Source organism: Equus asinus, chromosome 18 (genome assembly GCF_041296235.1).
Source record: "Equus asinus isolate D_3611 breed Donkey chromosome 18, EquAss-T2T_v2, whole genome shotgun sequence".
Lineage (NCBI taxonomy): Eukaryota > Metazoa > Chordata > Mammalia > Perissodactyla > Equidae > Equus > Equus asinus.
Window position 1 is genome coordinate 34,828,138 of NC_091807.1, and position 16,886 is coordinate 34,845,023.

The following is a 16,886-nucleotide window of genomic DNA, read 5'->3' on the forward strand; positions in this document are numbered from 1 at the left end:
CCTGGCCCAGAGTAGATGCTTAACTAATTTGGCAAATGTTAAATAAAACAAAATGATCAAGCCAGCTGGTGCAGCGTACAAGGAGGAAGCAGGTGGCAGGGAATCAATTCTCTGCCTCTCCACCCGGAGCAAGACCTCAGCCCAGCCATTGAACTTCTCTTGTTCTTGATTCTCTTGTCTGTACAATGATTGAGACTTGAGCTAAATCTTTAGAAAGTTCAGACTTTGGATGGTTTTTCAAGCCATAATGTATTGGGATTATTTATCTTCTTTCTAACTTATTCTACTGGACTATCATTTTCTTAAGGGCAAGATTATAAAATATGCAACTTTTATTCTCTGATATTCACAGGGCAAACTTTGCACACAGTCGGTGCTCAATAATTACTTGTTGGAAAGAACTTGTTTTTTTCTGAGACCTCTTTACTCACTGTGACTAGGAGGGTTGTTTGAAATGATACATTTTATAATGTTTGATCTGCTGGATCAAGGGTTAGCAAGCTTTATCTGACAAAGACCAGATAGTGAATATTTTCAGTTTTGAAGGCCATAGTTCTTTGTCACAACTATACAACTCTGCCACTTTAGCATGAAAGCAGACATAAAAATTTGTAAGCAAATGGGCATAGCTGTGTTGCAATAAAGTTTTATTTATAAAAACAGGTGGCAGGCCGTATTTGACCCGTGGGCTGTAGTTTACTGGCCTCTCTGCTAGACTGTTACTGCCATAAAAGAAACAGTCGTAAAAACGAACTTTTTGGCTCTATTGTGCTTCTGAGTTAGACATAAGCTACATGAGATAATTTTAGTTGCATTTCTATTGTCGTCCGCTTGTTACTCGAATAAAGACTTGCTAAGTGACTCCCCAGCTTGAGTCCTTACTTATTTCATTTTTAGATTATATAAAGCTTGTCCCACTTAAGGCATGTTCTGAGACAGTTTTTTTTCTTTCTTCTTCCTTTTTTTCCTTTATTAACAATATCCCATCTTTGTGACCACCTTGTTTACGCAAACTAAACCTGAGACAAATCTTCTGGCGCTGGCTCACTAAGCTCTTTGTGGTTAAACTGGTTTCGCACCCGCTAGACTCTGGAGGAGAGAAAGAAAGGACTGTACCAGATTAGACGTATTCTGAGGAGGATTGATATGTAATATAAACCAGATTGTTCCTCCTTCATTCTCCCCAGGCCCAATAACAAGTAATCCCTGTACACAAGTTGCATACAACGGAGGACAACTGTGTGGACTTTGGTCCCTTTAGTTGCGACTTTAAAAGTACCAAGGAAACAGAGAGGAGTCCACATTCCAGGCTGGCGCAGAAACCCGACCTGAACTGGGCCTTAACACCTAAATATAGAGCTATTGCCTTTCCTCATCTAGTGGTTACCAAACCGACTTCCGCATAGGTGTGCGCCCAAACACTGCCTCTATCTGCTCTGGAGTGGGCCGGAGATTGTCTCTAGGAGAATCCCTAGACTGTTGACTCCCCTGGCAGGAGGATCCCCCAGGGCCCCCTGGTCTCCAACTGCCCCCTCTAGACAGAACTAAGTCCCAGCTGGAAAGATCTTTCTCTCTGGTTCCACCCCAGTCTCTACATACCCTAGAGTTTAAAATGACTTAGATAAGTGGAGAGAAGGGGAATATTTTCCTTTGACTCCTGGAGAGCTGTCTCGTCTCAGGCCCTTTGGGCAATGGCATTGGCAGCTGATGAGACAGTGTGGGGTTGTCGTGTTGTGACATTTATGGTATTTATTCTACAGAACTGATGGGTGCCAGTAGGTACTCTGGACTAAAAATAGCCTCTTCTTCTTAATAAGAAATAATCAAAGAAACCAGAGTTGTGGACTAGGAGCAGACCAAAGGGCCAGCTAAGGGAATTGGGCGCATCCTGAGGTAGATGACCACATGGACATTGTGGGTCTCAGATGCTCTTTTTGGGGTTGGTGACTCATCTGTGATGTGCAGGGAAAGGCACCACCTCTGCGGCCATGGAAGGTTTCTACAGGCGCCGTCATCACAGGGTCTGAATATAGGAGGAGGTCCCGGAAAGGCTCAGTGGGAAGAGATGAGGGGAGAGAGGCTTGGATTCAAAATCTGAGTTTACCTTGTCCTGATTCTGTTCCCAATGTCCTCTCTCCATGTCCACCTCCCTGATTCTCAACCCTGGCTTTATTCAAATCACCTCAGCATTTTAAACACAATATTGACGTCCAAGCCTCACCCCAGAGCAAATAGATCAGGATCACTCGGCTGTTTAAAACGTCACTCTGTGTGATTCTAATGTGTAGTTGGGGTTGGGAACCACTGCTGCCCTTCACTATCATCATGATGCTAAAGATGCTACTGGAAAGAAATAAGGAAGGCTACCAGCCACCCCTCAATCCCTTCACCTAAGAACCTCCTCATAAAGCTATGTCTGAAACCAGACTATGAAATAATTTATAAATTATTCCATTCATATATTTTTTAAAAAGATGAAAGGTGTCTACAGATGGAAAACAAACAGGACTTGGGTCTGACGGACGTGTGCGTTTTTGGCCATTTCAGCCTTCTTTGTGGTGTGACCCATTCACCCCAAGATGACGCACACGGGCTGTGATTCATGGGTGACTGTAGAATGCAGGATTCAGCATGTGGACTTTGAAGCGAGACTAAGATTTGAACCTCTGTGCCTCAAATCACTGGCTGTTGACCTTTGCAAGTGACTTAATCTATACTTGGTTTTGTCACCTATAAAGTGAGAAGAATATTCCCTTTCTTACAGGACACTGATTCGCTAATATGATAGTAAATGTACTATTAGAATAAATAATGTAATAATTAATAATAGTTAAAAGAGGTAGCGGACATAAAACACCTAATCAAGTTCTTGACCCACAGTGAGACTTCAACAAATGGCAGTTGTTATTATTAGGACTAAAATGAACTGTGCATCTGGGCCAGAGTCGTGATTCCTCGTTGGATGGGATAATGACTCAAGAATAAGAATTGAGCCCGCTAATAAGCTCTTGATTTTTCTTGAAGCAATGAGCTCACTAGAGTTTTCTTGTGTTGCCAAGTTCAATCAGATCCAAGAGTGTTGCTTACTCTCGGCATTCAGTGAAGACAAACTTCTGGAGGAATCTTTCTGAAGAATGCAGGCCAAAGAAATAAACATTCCAGGGCTGCCTTTGATTTCCTTTGGATCCACAGCAGCTCATGTGAGGGGTGAGGATATTTCCGTATTCCCGACTGTCTGCCGGGAGTCAAGAGATGCGTTACGGTCACCTGGAGGGAGTGTTTTTAAATTCTGCATCAAAATCAGCATTAAAGATTTAGGCGAAGTATGAATCTCTCCAATGCTTGATTTCAATAAAAAATAAAGAGGAAATATATTAGAAAGCAAGCAGAATTCTAACAGACTTCCTCCAATTTAGGAGATAAATTATGTTTCATGCTGCCCCGTGTTATGGTCACAATACTTGCTCTCCAGCCGGGCTCGTCCCGTGTGTGTGTTGGAGGGGCATGTGTTTGCCTACTTATGTATCAGAAGTAGCCAGTCCTATTCCACGAGTTTAACATCTGGGATTTGCTCTTCACAAATAGCAAGTTTGGGAGCCAAACTTGAACTTGACTCTTCTGACAGGAAATTTTTGAAGTTGGAAGTTATTCTGAGCTTCAGTTTCAAGAAAAAGGCAAAGTTACATAATAAAATCAGAAAATAAAGATGGTTGGATGGATGGATAAATGGATGCACTGATGAATAGGTAGCTAGATAGGTAGATGGGTGACAGATAGGTAGATTTAAGAGAACACTGGAAGTAAAAGAAATCTTTGTTGCTCCATATACCCATATATTCTTCATGGCCACTTGTACAATTAGCCTTCTGGTGGAAGGCTGGTGTCACTGTTGTCATTTTTGTTTCATCTTGCACCTAGGGTCTACGTTTTCCCATGTTCCTCATAAACATCCACATGATTTAGCAAGTACAGCTGTGGAAAGAAGCTTTCCATTGCATGGCACCCCCCTCACTGCAATCTGAGGAAGAAATCCAACACCTAACAAACACTAGAAGGAACCTTCCTGACCTAAGCTTCCTTCTTAACTAAAATCACATCTCTAGGACTCAGTGAACTGACAAGCATCATTCCTTCCAAATTTGGCCCATCTTGACCTTGCCCAAGTGATTTCTACAATTCAGCTGGATGCTTTCACTGTATACTTATTGCTAGTAAGAGCACGTTACATCACAAGGAACAGCAATCACCATACAAACACCCCTCACCCCCTTATATTTTCCTCTCCACACCTGCACACATCAGCAAACTAATTATATCTGTACTTAGTTCAGTGTTGGGCCATGTGAGGGCTTCCAGTAAACCAGGAACAGAAGGGTGTGTGAGCACCATCAAATATTACTGTAGGTTCTCTAACCAAGATAGGAGGTAGATGCTCACGCGCGATTGCTGGGAATGCTAACATCCTGTAAAAGTCAAGAAATAATGCTTAACTAATGGCATAAACCTTACAGCTTATCACAGCCATGCAAGGCACTTCAGGAACATTGGCACCATAAAACTCAGTTTCCCAGGAGCAAGCTAATTAAATTCTATTTATTCTAGTCATCTAAACTATTTGACTACTCAAGTGGTTTGCAATAAATGAGATAGAGTAAAACTCAGAAAACCCTCGTACCTACACTGCTCTCCTTGGAAGGAACAGCAGGACTTCCAGGAAATGCAAATCATTTAAGGTGTTTTAAGCCAGCTCAGGGGCTTTGCATAAGGACTGGTGAAAACACAGCAGATCTTGAAGGAACGAGAGTACCCAGCTTATCTGTCCACAGTTCAAACACAGAAAAAAAGAGAATGACCATTCCTGAATGTGAGTTCAGGCAAAACAAGGGAGGGTCCTGTCCCAGTGGCCGAGCACAATGGTCAAGAAGAGTGAGTCTAACCGCCTTCGCAATGGACCTCTGCTCCCTAATGTCCTCTGGTAGTACCCTGGTGGGGCAGGACACTCCCCACACTCTCCCTCATCTGAACCGCGTAAGGACCCTGCGAGGTAAATTTGTTTCTCCCATTCACTAGTGCAAAAACCAGCTCACAGGAATCAGTTGACTTATTCCAGGTCATGCAGTTAGTATACACCCATTCCAGAGTCGAATCCAGACCTATCTGAGACCAAACAGACACTTTTCCCCCATTTACCATTCTCCTTACCAGAAAGAAATAGTAGAATGATTCAGAGTTTTGAAGCCAGGATTACATTTTAGGTTTCATTTTTCTGTTGTTCTCCACACTGTAAAGCAAGAGTTGACTAGTAAGATAAGGTATACCATTAAGCACTTTGAAAAACAAAGCATAACGATTTGCCCAAGAGATCGCCATGAGTCTAAGCTGATAATCTGAACACCCTTGTGGGTGTGCATCCTTCACTAGGTGATAAGTATTTACTGACTGATAAACCAGAACTCTGTGCCTTGGGAATCACTGCTGCCTATTAAGTGAACACAGATTTCAGGAGGGAAGTGAGCTGTGACAAGTTTTTAGTGAGCAGTAAAGGTCCCCAGTGAAAGTAGTTTGAAGAAGAGCAAGTCGTAAGTCCACAGTCACTCTGCATTGGAGTGACCAAGGTGGCAAACCAAAGCAGGTGGGACAGCACAAATGACAGAGACAGAAAATATTCCCAAGCATGTGATCAAGAATAAACACCCGAAGGTGAAATAACCCCAGGAATATTTCTTAATGAGGGTGTAAAGGAAATCCTGTGGCTCCATTTCTAGTCTGTAGAGGTGTTATCCAACAGCAAAGAAGTTGAAGGCTGTTTCAGGAATTATGACTTGCCTCATAATTACCCGGCTTCTCTTCGTTGGGTTGGACAATCAGAGAGGAGAACAATAAGAAAAAAATATCCATTTACTGGCATTCTTTATCATCTCTTTGTTCTGCTGGTGACTCAGCCGTCTCTACACGTGTACTTGATAAGGTGACGGGAGATGCTAGAACAAGAATGACCAAGGGCAACTTTCCCTTTGAGTTCATTTTCTGGTTAATAAATTTGTGGAGCTTTGGGTGATGCTGCAAATTCTCCAGGTGGTGTTCGCTTAACTAGCACCTACAATTTGCTAAGTTAGCTAGGACTAGAAGGGGTTTATAGCTGAGATTTCGAGTGCCTGCACCCTCCTTCTCTTCTGATACTCCATCGCCAGTGTGAAGTCCTTTAAAGTTTATGACAGCTCAGCTGGGATCTTTCACTTCACATAATTTGGCCAATTTGCATTGCTCAGTTTTTCCACAGTAACTAGAATATTTGGCAAAAAGGTACAATTTTGCAATGGGAAAGATCCCAAAGTAGAAAAGCTAGTTGTTTATCCAGTTCTACTAATAATAAATATCTAAGATGAGCCCTGAGAATTCTCCTAGGCTCTCTTGCATTTACGCTATGTAGGAATAGGGGTACTGACACAGAATCAGGGTTTTAATGACATTCTTTTATGTGGTTATCAGAGATAGAAACTATATAGACTCATAGGGAAGTGATTCAGGACATAACAAATGAGGGAGTTACAGCATAATAACACCACTAAATGCTAAACCAAATAAAGGAACAGAAAACATACTATGTGCACCCAGTGGGCTGTGCCAGAGGCCAGGGACCGAACTTGGGAAAAATGGGAAAGAAGCCTTATCTGTGCTCAGGAATTGAAAGTTCATGGCAAGAAATGTCAGGACCAGTGAGGCCTGTAGAGAAGGACAGTTTGGTGGAACTTGGTGATGAAGGATATTGTCTGCATCCAGCAAATAAATCAGACACGTTGCCTGCCCATTGATACTGCCAACCCGAGAGGAAAGATACCCCATCCCAAGAAGAAAGATACCCCCATCGATTTAGTGATCTTTTAAACCTAAAATATGTGGTTTATCCCTAACCAAAGACCAGTCACTAAAATATGAAAACAAGGGATAACCTAGAATGATTCACTACTTTTGATCATGAAAATTATTCAGGGTGATAATTGAGTTTTCTGTATTACTCTATTTTAAATATTCTGAAGGTGGCTCTTGGAGTTTTGGCCTCAAACTCAATTTACTGTGTGCAAAATAGTGTGTTTGGCCATCTGCCGGAGACAGGGTCCGTGGCCACAGGTATCTCACAGTCTGGCCTAAGAGATTACCTGTATAGTTGATTCCAAATTAAACAATAAGACAACAGTAGAAGAGGCGAGTTGATATAAGCCAGCAGGTAACACATTGCCAAATGAATGACACAGTTTAGCTTTGAAAGGAAGGTGGGATCACTCTGAGTGCAGTGGCCTGGAGATGGAAATTCTACCCTGTAGATGTTGTTTTTGTATTTACCAGCCTATGTCATCAACGGTGAAAAACCGTCATTACCATGCACCTTTCGTTGATGAAAATTGCTACAGAACAGTTCACTTAGGAAAAGTGGGTCCGAAGTGAACCAGGAAGAAATGGTGTGTATTTAACTTGCGGTGTAAAATTGCACCAACAACAGCTAAAGCAACAAAGTCCAGTTTGAATAAGGCGAGAGGAAACCAGATCACTGTTGGGTTAATGTCAGTGGTGCTTTGCAAGCCATACTGTAGGTAGGGATCAAGAATCATCAACTAACTCCAGTGGAGGTTTAAAGCAAGGGGGCCGGCCTCTATGTGGAGTGTCGGGCATTTCCTGCATCTAACTTTTTAAGCGTACTTTTTTCCATTTGACAAAATTAGGTTGTACATATGCCCTAGCGAATGTCCAGTTGGTGCTAACCCATTAGGATATCATGCCTGTACTAACACTTTAAACATTTTTTAAAGTGTTAAAATTTGACAGCTGACTGCAAAAGAACTGAGGACACACAGAGAAGCAGGGTGACCAACCATGGTGTTTTGTCTGGGACCGAGAGATGTCCCAGGACATGAGACATTCAGTGCTGAAACTGTGACAGTCATGGGAAAACCAGGATGGTTGTCCCCCAACACGGGGAATAACTTGGAGGTAACATTTCTATTAAGCAACTTCTGCATTTTGGGGTCATTTTTATACCAGCCCATTAAAGAAGAATGTGAGCAAGCCTTGAAACAGCCTCAATGTTTTCCTGAGGAGGAATTCCTTTTGTTGGGAATGATGGTGGAAAGATGGAAAGTCTCTAGTGGGAGACTGCTCTCACTCCCATGGGCTTCTTCCCTGAGAACCCCAAGGGACACGAGGAGACCAGTAATTGGAGATCTGCTAGAAGAGTTCACAGGCGGATGATCTGTTACTGGGGGGCAAGAGAGGTGGGTGTTTGTCCAGTGGGACCTGGTTTAAAAACCAGTAGATGAAAACAAGTTCAAGACCATATGAACTTGTAAGGAATTCAGCAAGAGCCATTTACCTTTTCTTTGCAAGAGGTCTTCCCTCAGCCAAACAGAAGTAACAGGCCTTGTCACAAGGTCTAAGAAACTCAAAAGCCATCTCAGTTACAAAGCCAGGCATTCTCTTTGGTTCACAGGAGGATGTTTACTTGGCCTCATTTATTCAGTGCTAGCCCTTATGACCTCAGTAGTGGGCTTCTTAAACTCCTTTCAGAATTTTTTTTTGTTCTTGAGCATTTCAAAATCTCTCAGGTCTTTCACAGAACACAAAACAGCCATATTCCTCGCCCCAAATAATGCACTAAAACTTGGCATGTGGTCATGATTCTGTATTCAACAGAAGGGGGCCACACACTTAATTATTTGCTTCCCTATCTGTCTGAACTTCCCATTAGGAAAAACAAATTAAGTAGCTTATGAGTTCTGGGTTGAGGCAAACGGAGAGCAGGAAGAAGTTAATGTGGCAAGGATCTTGATTTGGCCATATGGATGCTATAGGAAGGAGCAAGAAAGAAGGAGAAAATGCTAGAACTGGTCAGCATCCTCACAAGGCAAATGAAACTCTTCTGGGAGTGAGCTCTTCTATTCTTCAGAGATGTTCCAAGTGTCTTCAATGATAAGCCACTGAGGCACCAAAAGCAAAGGACAAGCTCTGGGGACAGGGGCTGGCACTTCTTCCATGGTGAGTGAAGTCCCTGGGGACATGGTTCTGTTTCTAGCCTAATCTGGTGCGGTATCCACTAGGAGGGTTCTCATGCCTGAGTCTTTGGAGTAATTATTCTTATTGTTACACTAAAACTCCATTGGCTTGAGTCTCCAAGGCCATCAGACAAGTCTGGGGGAGACAGCGTGTCAGGCAACTGGTTGTCCCATCCTGACAGCCCCAGATTGGAACCCACAGCTCTTTTTACACTAATACAAACTTTACATAGGTTTCTGCCACTTGAGTAACCTATATGGGTACAAACATGTATAAATGTAGGGACTACTATAGCACAGCACAGTGTATGAGAACCTTCAATGAGGGATTGATATAGGTTCTGGGTTCCTGGCTCTGGGGACACCGTGAAAGTCACTCTCTGGTCCTCAGTGTCCTAACTAGAAACAGTACGAAACTGGACAGGATGACCTCTAGGTTCCTTCAAGTTCTCACTAAGTCTCTGTGATTCTTCTCCTTGCTTCCCTTCTGGACCACACCTACTAGTCAAAGATTCCCTTTCCTTCAGAGCCAAGCCACGAAGAGGAGATGTAGAATGGGACACAGCTTTAGGGTGGAGCGCGAGATGACGAAGCAGGGAGAAGAGCTATTTGAACGTATGGAGAGCTGGTGAGCTGCCTTGATAAAATGGATTTGCAGGGTTAGTTCTGGGCAAGCTCATTTCTGCTTGGTGACTTAAAAGTCTGAATGGAAGGTAGGAATGGTAGAGAACAAATTTGAGCTCTGATTTCTTAGTTTAAAAAGTTAATAATATTAACAAAATTTTAATGTTAATAAATAAAATATGACCTTTATTCTACAGACGTTATTAAAAGAAGGGTCACTTTCTGTCCCATGAGGTCATACTAAGGCAAATTGGACAAACATTCTTTCATATTTAATGAAACATGCTTAATGATTCTATAAACGCATCCAGTTTTTCTCGTGATTTTTGCCCTCTAAACTCTGTGAGGCTGAGGTTAGAGCTACAGTGTTAGGCTGCCCCAGGAGTCAGATTACTTGGCCTTTCAATCTTCATCATTATTTGCTCTCTTCCTTTTCTTTCTTTGTCCCCACCCATGAAAATCCTGTCAGTTGAACTCAGTTGTTCCCTCCTCTGGAAGCTCACCTTCAAACTCCCAGGCGGAGTTTATTGCCCTTCCTGTGGGCTTCTAGAATACTGTGATCATATAGCACCTATCATACTGAATTATGGTCAGCTATTAACTCGTCTTTCTGCTGAACTGGAATTTACTCCATCCGGTACAGGGACTGTGCAGTCTTTGTAATCCAGTAGAGAGCAGGCACCCAATTTAGTTACTAATCAAATTACACTGACACAATACTGATAACAAAGGGTTCTATTAGTGCTAGAAGGCTTCGCTGGGATCCTCCCTGGCATGTTGAGGAATTGATGTGTGTGTGCAACAAGACCTTGTGCATCTTAAATCAAATTCCAAATTTTAGTACTGAGATTCCCAATTTTATTTTGATTGGGAACCTGATATAGTGGAGGAGGAGGGTGGGGGATGCTGGCAGAGTGAGGGGGCACAATCAGGGAAGAGTACCTGTGTCAGTGGAAGGGAATCATTCCAGCATTCACAGAATTAGCGATTGTAGCAGATGCTGTTGTCGTCTGCCTGGATCCCCTTGGATCCCCTTCACCGCTTTTGGGTGCCCATTCCTATGCTTCTGTGTTTCACTTCTGATGGCCTGCAGCCCCTCTACCATCTCCGTGAGACTGTCCTTGGGTCTCGGGCCATGGGAACCACTTCTTTGCAGATGCAAAAAGCTGGAGCTCTTGGGAGATTGCATCCCCATCACCCCTTCTAGTCTTAGCAAAGGGGGACTGAGGTGGAGCATGAAGGCCCAGCTCCCTTAGCTAAGATGCTATTCTGACTCCAGAGCTCCCTCCACAATCAGGCAGAGAACTGGCCTTGGCCTGAAATCACACTCTTACTTGACTTTCTCCCTCTCCTGACTTGTTTCCCCCTCTCTGCTTCGGATTCCCCCCCCAGGAGCGCTTCTTGAATAAATTGCACATGCATCCTTGTCTCAGCATCTGCTTGTAGAGAGCCTGCTCCAAGACAAGTTTTCACCTTTATGGCTTGGCTTCTCGTTGGAAAGGCCAAAGACAAGCAGATGCCTGCTTCTGGGTTTCAGTCTTGAGAGGATTAAAATGGGCATCCTCCATTCTCCATGGCTCACCCCCATTCCAAGGGGACATTTTACATGCTTCCGGGACAGGACTGTGGGAACAAACTGGAGAGCACTGACCGAGTCCTGCCTAGCCTGTGGAGGATGCTTTTAGCTGGTGGGGCCATAGGAGGCTTTGATGAAGTTTTAAAAACTGACTTAACCGTCCATAAATGGTCCCATATCTGACTCAAATACATCTATTCAAAGGTAAAAATCTATTTTTTCCCTCTCATCACACTTCAAAGTCTTTTACATCTCAATTCAAGCCAAGATGAGAATTGGAAGCTCTGCATTACTTTTTTTTTTACTTTTTTGGAAATTATTCTTGAAAAAGTTGGTTCTTGTGATCTTTTCTGCCCAGTTTTCAGACATCGTTTTAGAACTTTGGATAAGAATCCAGACTTATGTATATTCTACTGACACATGTAAGAGTCTTGCTTTCAATTAATTGGGCAAAGAAAGATGATTTGCTGAATACTCATTCAGGTTTGGTTTTTATTTTAAGCTAAAAGATCAATAAGATTGACCATCTTCAATTACAAAATGATTAGCTGTGTTATTGGAAGTAATCTTGTGTGGTAGATTCCAGACTTTACTCTTTAGAAACATATTGTGAAGCAAATTTTCTCACTGGGTGAGAGGGAGATTGAGTGACACAAGATATTTTTTGTCAAAATTAGTAGTTTGTCCTCTTTCCCTCACTTAGCCTCAAAAAATTCCAGAAATACTTAGATCACTCAATTATTAAAATGTGAAGGGTAAAGTCTGTTCCCTGTGACAGAAATCTCATAGATGCTTATTCTAGAATGTGCCCCCCAAACACTTTTATTTATAATGCGTCACCTCCTTTCGTGAATTCTGTCAGATCTGCCACCTCAAGATCTAATTGTTGAAATAGCCCCAAAAGAAAAAGAATAAAAACAGACAAACATTACCAAAGTGAAGAATATTGTCTTAACATTTAAATTATTTCACATATTCATATTCCTTTGGACTCATTTTCTTCTTTCATCATTTTTTTAAAAGATTTTATTATTTCTTTTTCTCCCCAAAGCCCCCCAGTACATAGTTGTGCATTTTTAGTTGTGCATCCTTCCAGTTGTGGCATATGGGATGCCGCCTCAGCGTGGCCCGATGAGCGGTGCCATGTCCACGCCCAGGATTTGAACCGGCGAAACCCTGGGCCACCGAAGTGGAGCACGCGAACTCAACCACTCGGCAACAGGCCGGCCCCTTTCATCATTTTGAAGTCTGTGTTATGAATGAATATGAGCTCTTCCATGTCCGCTCCTGCAAAAACTAAAGCTTGCCAGAGTATTAGACTATGGTTATAATTCATGTAGTGTATTACTTGATACTCAAAAGAATCTACACATGCATATGTATGCCCACAATAGACTAATTTGAGAAAAATGCAGTCTAATGAAAAATGCATGGACTGGGAGTGACAAGGGCTGTTTCGAACCTCAACTCACCTCTTTCTATTCTGTGATTTTGAGCAAATCACTGACCCTCTCTTGCCCCATTTCCTCACTCTTAAAATGCGACTAATTATACCTTTTTGGTGTGAGCATCAAATTGATAACATTTCTGAATGAGCTTTATAAATTGAGAAAGAGTATTCAAATGTTAGTTTACTAATTAAAGCCGAGACTGGAAATACTCGTTAAAGATAAGAAGTAAGTTCGATCATTACAAATCATGACCTCCATTTATAATCTTGTATTAATCAACTGACCAAGTATTTTTGTGAGGGACCGTGACGTGCCAGCTGTCCCTCGAGGGGCACGCATGAACACAGCAGTGCCATCAATCTCTGAAATGGAACACAGACAGTAAACGGTGAAGAGTTAGGACCATTTAGACAACGCAAAGTGGCTTTCCAAGTAAAAGGGAATATTGATGTGCAGAGTTGGATCGGGACCTTACGAAATGAAGACCTTAAAAATGATGTCCCTGAGGAGGTACCACTTGGGGTAAGACCTGAATGGTGATAATCGGTTGGTGGATGAATAAAAATGTGAGGGAGAATGTTCCGGGCTGAGGGAACAGCCTGTGAACATCACCTGAGGTAGGATCTGGTCTGATCCAGAATGCTGGGTCTCCCCTTTTTTGTTTTTCTACACCTCTGTGTTCACCTGTTCTATGTGGGACTTTTGTCATATCCTCCTAGGAGATCGGCTGATTTTACAGTTCTGGAGGAAGACCATCAGCTTTAAGAAGTCTGAACCTTGTGTGGCTTCTTCATTCTCTCAAGCCCTGAGCCCCTGGGAGCCCAGCATCTTCTCTCAGGGACCACGGTGCTCTCCCAGACTGAAGATGAAACCCTTGCTTCAAGGGAAAGAGGAGGACAACAGGGACGGATTCCCTGTGTCCCCAGTGGGAAACTGGGAAAGGAAATGATTTATGCCCTGGCTTTGAGTCAGGGGAGAGGAGAGGAAGAAACGGGAAGGTCTCAGACCTTCCCTCTAAAATGCAGACTGACACGCTACCCCTGCCTGCCCCCACCTAGTTCAAGCCTCCGGAGCAGACGCAGCCGCAGCCGCACCCAGGGTGAAGTAGGGGCTGCACCACAACGTGGAACCCAGAACTCAGGGGAGGGGAGGTGTCGTTTGCTTCCAACAAATCAAGTCACTCTCTGTTCCCTCCGATTTAAAGCAGCTGCAGTGCCTTGGCTCTGCCAAGGTGCCTGCGCAGGGGACATGTGAGCCTGTCATCATCTCCTTTGTGACAGAGAGCATTGGCTTCCCTTAGCGTTGCCTTTGGACCAGCGCGAGGGATTTCATTGGGGAAAGTAACTGTGGGGAAGTCGTCCTCTCTCCTAGGATTTACCAGGGTCCCCGTGCACTCTGGCCACAGGAAGGCTGGTGGCTCTCATAGGTCTTGGACTGGCCTCCCTTGACTGACGGCTGCAAGAAACTGCTTGGCGTAGGAAGGACACACAACTGCATTCCAGAAAGAAGCTCGCTGCCTCCGTTTCCAGAGACTGGAAACTTAGATTTCTGCTTCAAGGATGGCATTCTGATCATTTCTTACAAAGTGCTGGACTCTGTGCAAATGCTGGAAATCAGTTTCAACATGGAACCTTAGTCCCAATTTCCACGATCCAGAAGAACCCCATTTCACCCATAGCTACCCAACTACTTTACGTTTTTGATTAGGCAAAACAGAGGCTATAGGAAAAATCAACATGGCCATACGGAGATTGAGCTAAAAACACAGTCTCCCTCCATGACGTTTTGCTTATGTGTATTTGATATATGTATCGTCTGTATGGGTTCACCCTGGTTTTCTCCAGGGGGCAGGATTTTTGTTAATGTTCATTTGGAGTAGGGAGTGGGAAGAGGAGGCAAGAACGTGGGATAAAGGAGAGCCTGTCAGAAAAGATAATCTAGTTATTTATTTATAGTTTGTTTAGACAAAGGGACCTTGAAACAGGCTTTGATAAGAATCGCCAAAGTTTCTTCAAAGATTAACTGGCATTCTTTAAAAGGGCATTAGTTTTCTTTTGTACAGGTGTTCACAGAGCTCAGGACTGGCTGTTCCATTAGAATCCTTCGCTGGTCTGTAGATTTCCTTAAGACATAGTGCTGACATCATGGACTCCTTTCTCAGATTCCTTCTCTCTCTTTCTCTCTCTCTCTTTCTCTGTTTCTCCTTCTCTCTCTCTCTCTCTCACTTTCTCTCCTTCCCTCCCTCTCTGGCCCTCCCTCCCTCTGCCCAATCTCTCCTAATCTCTTTCTTTCTCTCTTTAGTTCCTTCAGGTAAATCCCACTCAGACTTGTACCAACTTGTTTTTGACTGACAGCGAACAGCAAGAAAGTTTGCTTTATTTTGAGAGAACCTAAACATCTCTCTTTCCCAAGGCAACCTGCGGCAAACACTCATTTCTTTGCCTTGTCCTGACTTCACAGTTGTCCAGGAGTCTGCACTCCTCCGTCCTTGCAGGTAAGAGGTACGCGCTATAAAAATATTGGAGCGTGCAGCAGGCTGGGGAGATTTATGAAAAACTCTCCTTCTAAAGGTAATGAAAAAGTTGCGATTCTTTTAAAACTTCTTTAAATCATTCAAGACACCCAAACTTATCTGGGGGAATTTGCAAGTGCTGTTTGCATGTGGAAAACGGGTTTTTACTTAATGATGGGGCAAAAAAAAAAAGTGCTTTATTCTTGCCTGTGAAACAATCTCCAGATGTTGTCTTGTTTGCTCTGGGTGTAAGTGATCGAGACCGAGAGAGAAGAATTACTCCGACTTCTCTTTGCAAGTGTTTTTCTCTCATAGTGTCTGTTAGAGTAAGTTTGTTATTGATTTTCTCTGATTATAGATTCTTTGGGTCATTCTCCGGCAGTTATTTTTCTTTGTCGGTGGAGAAATCAGCTTAGGTTGCTGTAAGGCGAAACCTCACGGGAATATTTTAAAATCTGCTACCTAGCCTTATGAGAAAAAAAAAAAGTGACGTAAGTTTCCGTGGTAGGTATAAAGAATGTAAACAATTCTGACTTTGGAAACATTACGAACCTTGTTCATGACCCATGGATAATGCGTTTTATAATCTGTGTGTAATTTCATGTGAGTTTAGACTATTCTCAGCTAATAAATGTTACGCTGGGTGAAATTTCCACATTGCTTCTGCGAAACTAGCTTTTTATTTCCTCTCTCCACTTCCGCATTTAGTTGCCTGAGGAAATGAGAATTTGTTGTTCAATAGATGTTTCTTCACCTCCCAATTTCTTTAAGTCACAGGTTCAGAAACTTACAACAAATGGAATATTTAACTTGGAAAAATTAGATACCAAATGTGTCTCCATCAATTCGAACATTTGGATTTATTTCCTCTTATCAGGAAAATATCTTAATCTTTTTCTCTTTTACCTAAAGGAAGGATTTTGAAAAAAAATTACTTTAAGTTCTTTTTTGAAACCTCAAAATCACACACACACACACATCCACACACACACACACAATCAACCGTTACCCCAGATCAGATCCTATCCCTTTTTGTCCTCTCTCGTGAATGTTTAAACAAACATGTAATGATCGACAATAGCCTTGGGTGATAAATTATCTCAACTTAAACTTGTCCTAAAATCAAAAGAAAAGAGTTGAACACAATTATAATGAATTTTTAAATGCCATCATTTTATGAAAACCTAAGGTCAGGAGACTTCCAATTGAACAATTAAACACTTACCTCACACACAGCTCCCCTCAGCACTGGTCTTTCCCTGGGTTTTATTTTTTAGCAAATTTCCTCCTTCTCTAGCTGTAAATATAATAAATAGCCATCCAGGGAGCGACCCAGAGGTCACATGGAAAGTCTTCACACAAGGCTGGAAGGTGCACAATTTAACCAAATCGCCAGTAGTTGTATCTCAGAAACGCTAATCAAATCGCAGACCTGACATTTCTTCCCTGAATTCAATAAATGCATAAGTAGTTTGAGGGTTTTATAGAAATGGACCTAGTTGACTTTTGTGATTCTGGTTGCTTAAGGAAAACACATTTTTAAAAATTGCTCCCGCCCTCTACCACTCCTTCCTCCCGCTAACAGTTGTGGTCATTTCACAGAAAGTGCTATTTCCCCAATTTCCTCTCCTCGCACTTATAACCAGCGCAGACAGCCCATATTGGGGCGGGGGAAAGGG

The 16,886-nt window shown here is 42.7% G+C and overlaps 1 protein-coding gene and 1 long non-coding RNA gene across 5 annotated transcripts in view; one reads left to right on the forward strand and one right to left on the reverse strand.

Annotated features, from left to right (window-relative positions):
* Positions 1-12,250: 12,250 nt before the first annotated feature.
* Positions 12,251-16,817, reverse strand: LOC139040989 (uncharacterized). Its single transcript, XR_011495408.1, has 3 exons — positions 16,433-16,817; positions 12,980-13,057; positions 12,251-12,546 (listed from the first exon to the last, which is right to left on the reverse strand). It is a non-coding gene; the product is annotated as an uncharacterized lncRNA (long non-coding RNA).
* The window catches only part of KCNJ15 (potassium inwardly rectifying channel subfamily J member 15), a 44,832-nt gene continuing 42,513 nt past the window's right edge, over positions 14,568-16,886 (forward strand). The window contains exons 1-2 of one of the 4 annotated variants that reach the window (XM_070488866.1): positions 14,568-14,804; positions 14,997-15,189. The gene's annotated coding sequence lies outside the window, so the exon portion shown is untranslated. The other 3 variants (XM_070488867.1, XM_014862029.3, XM_070488874.1) reach the window with 3 other exon arrangements.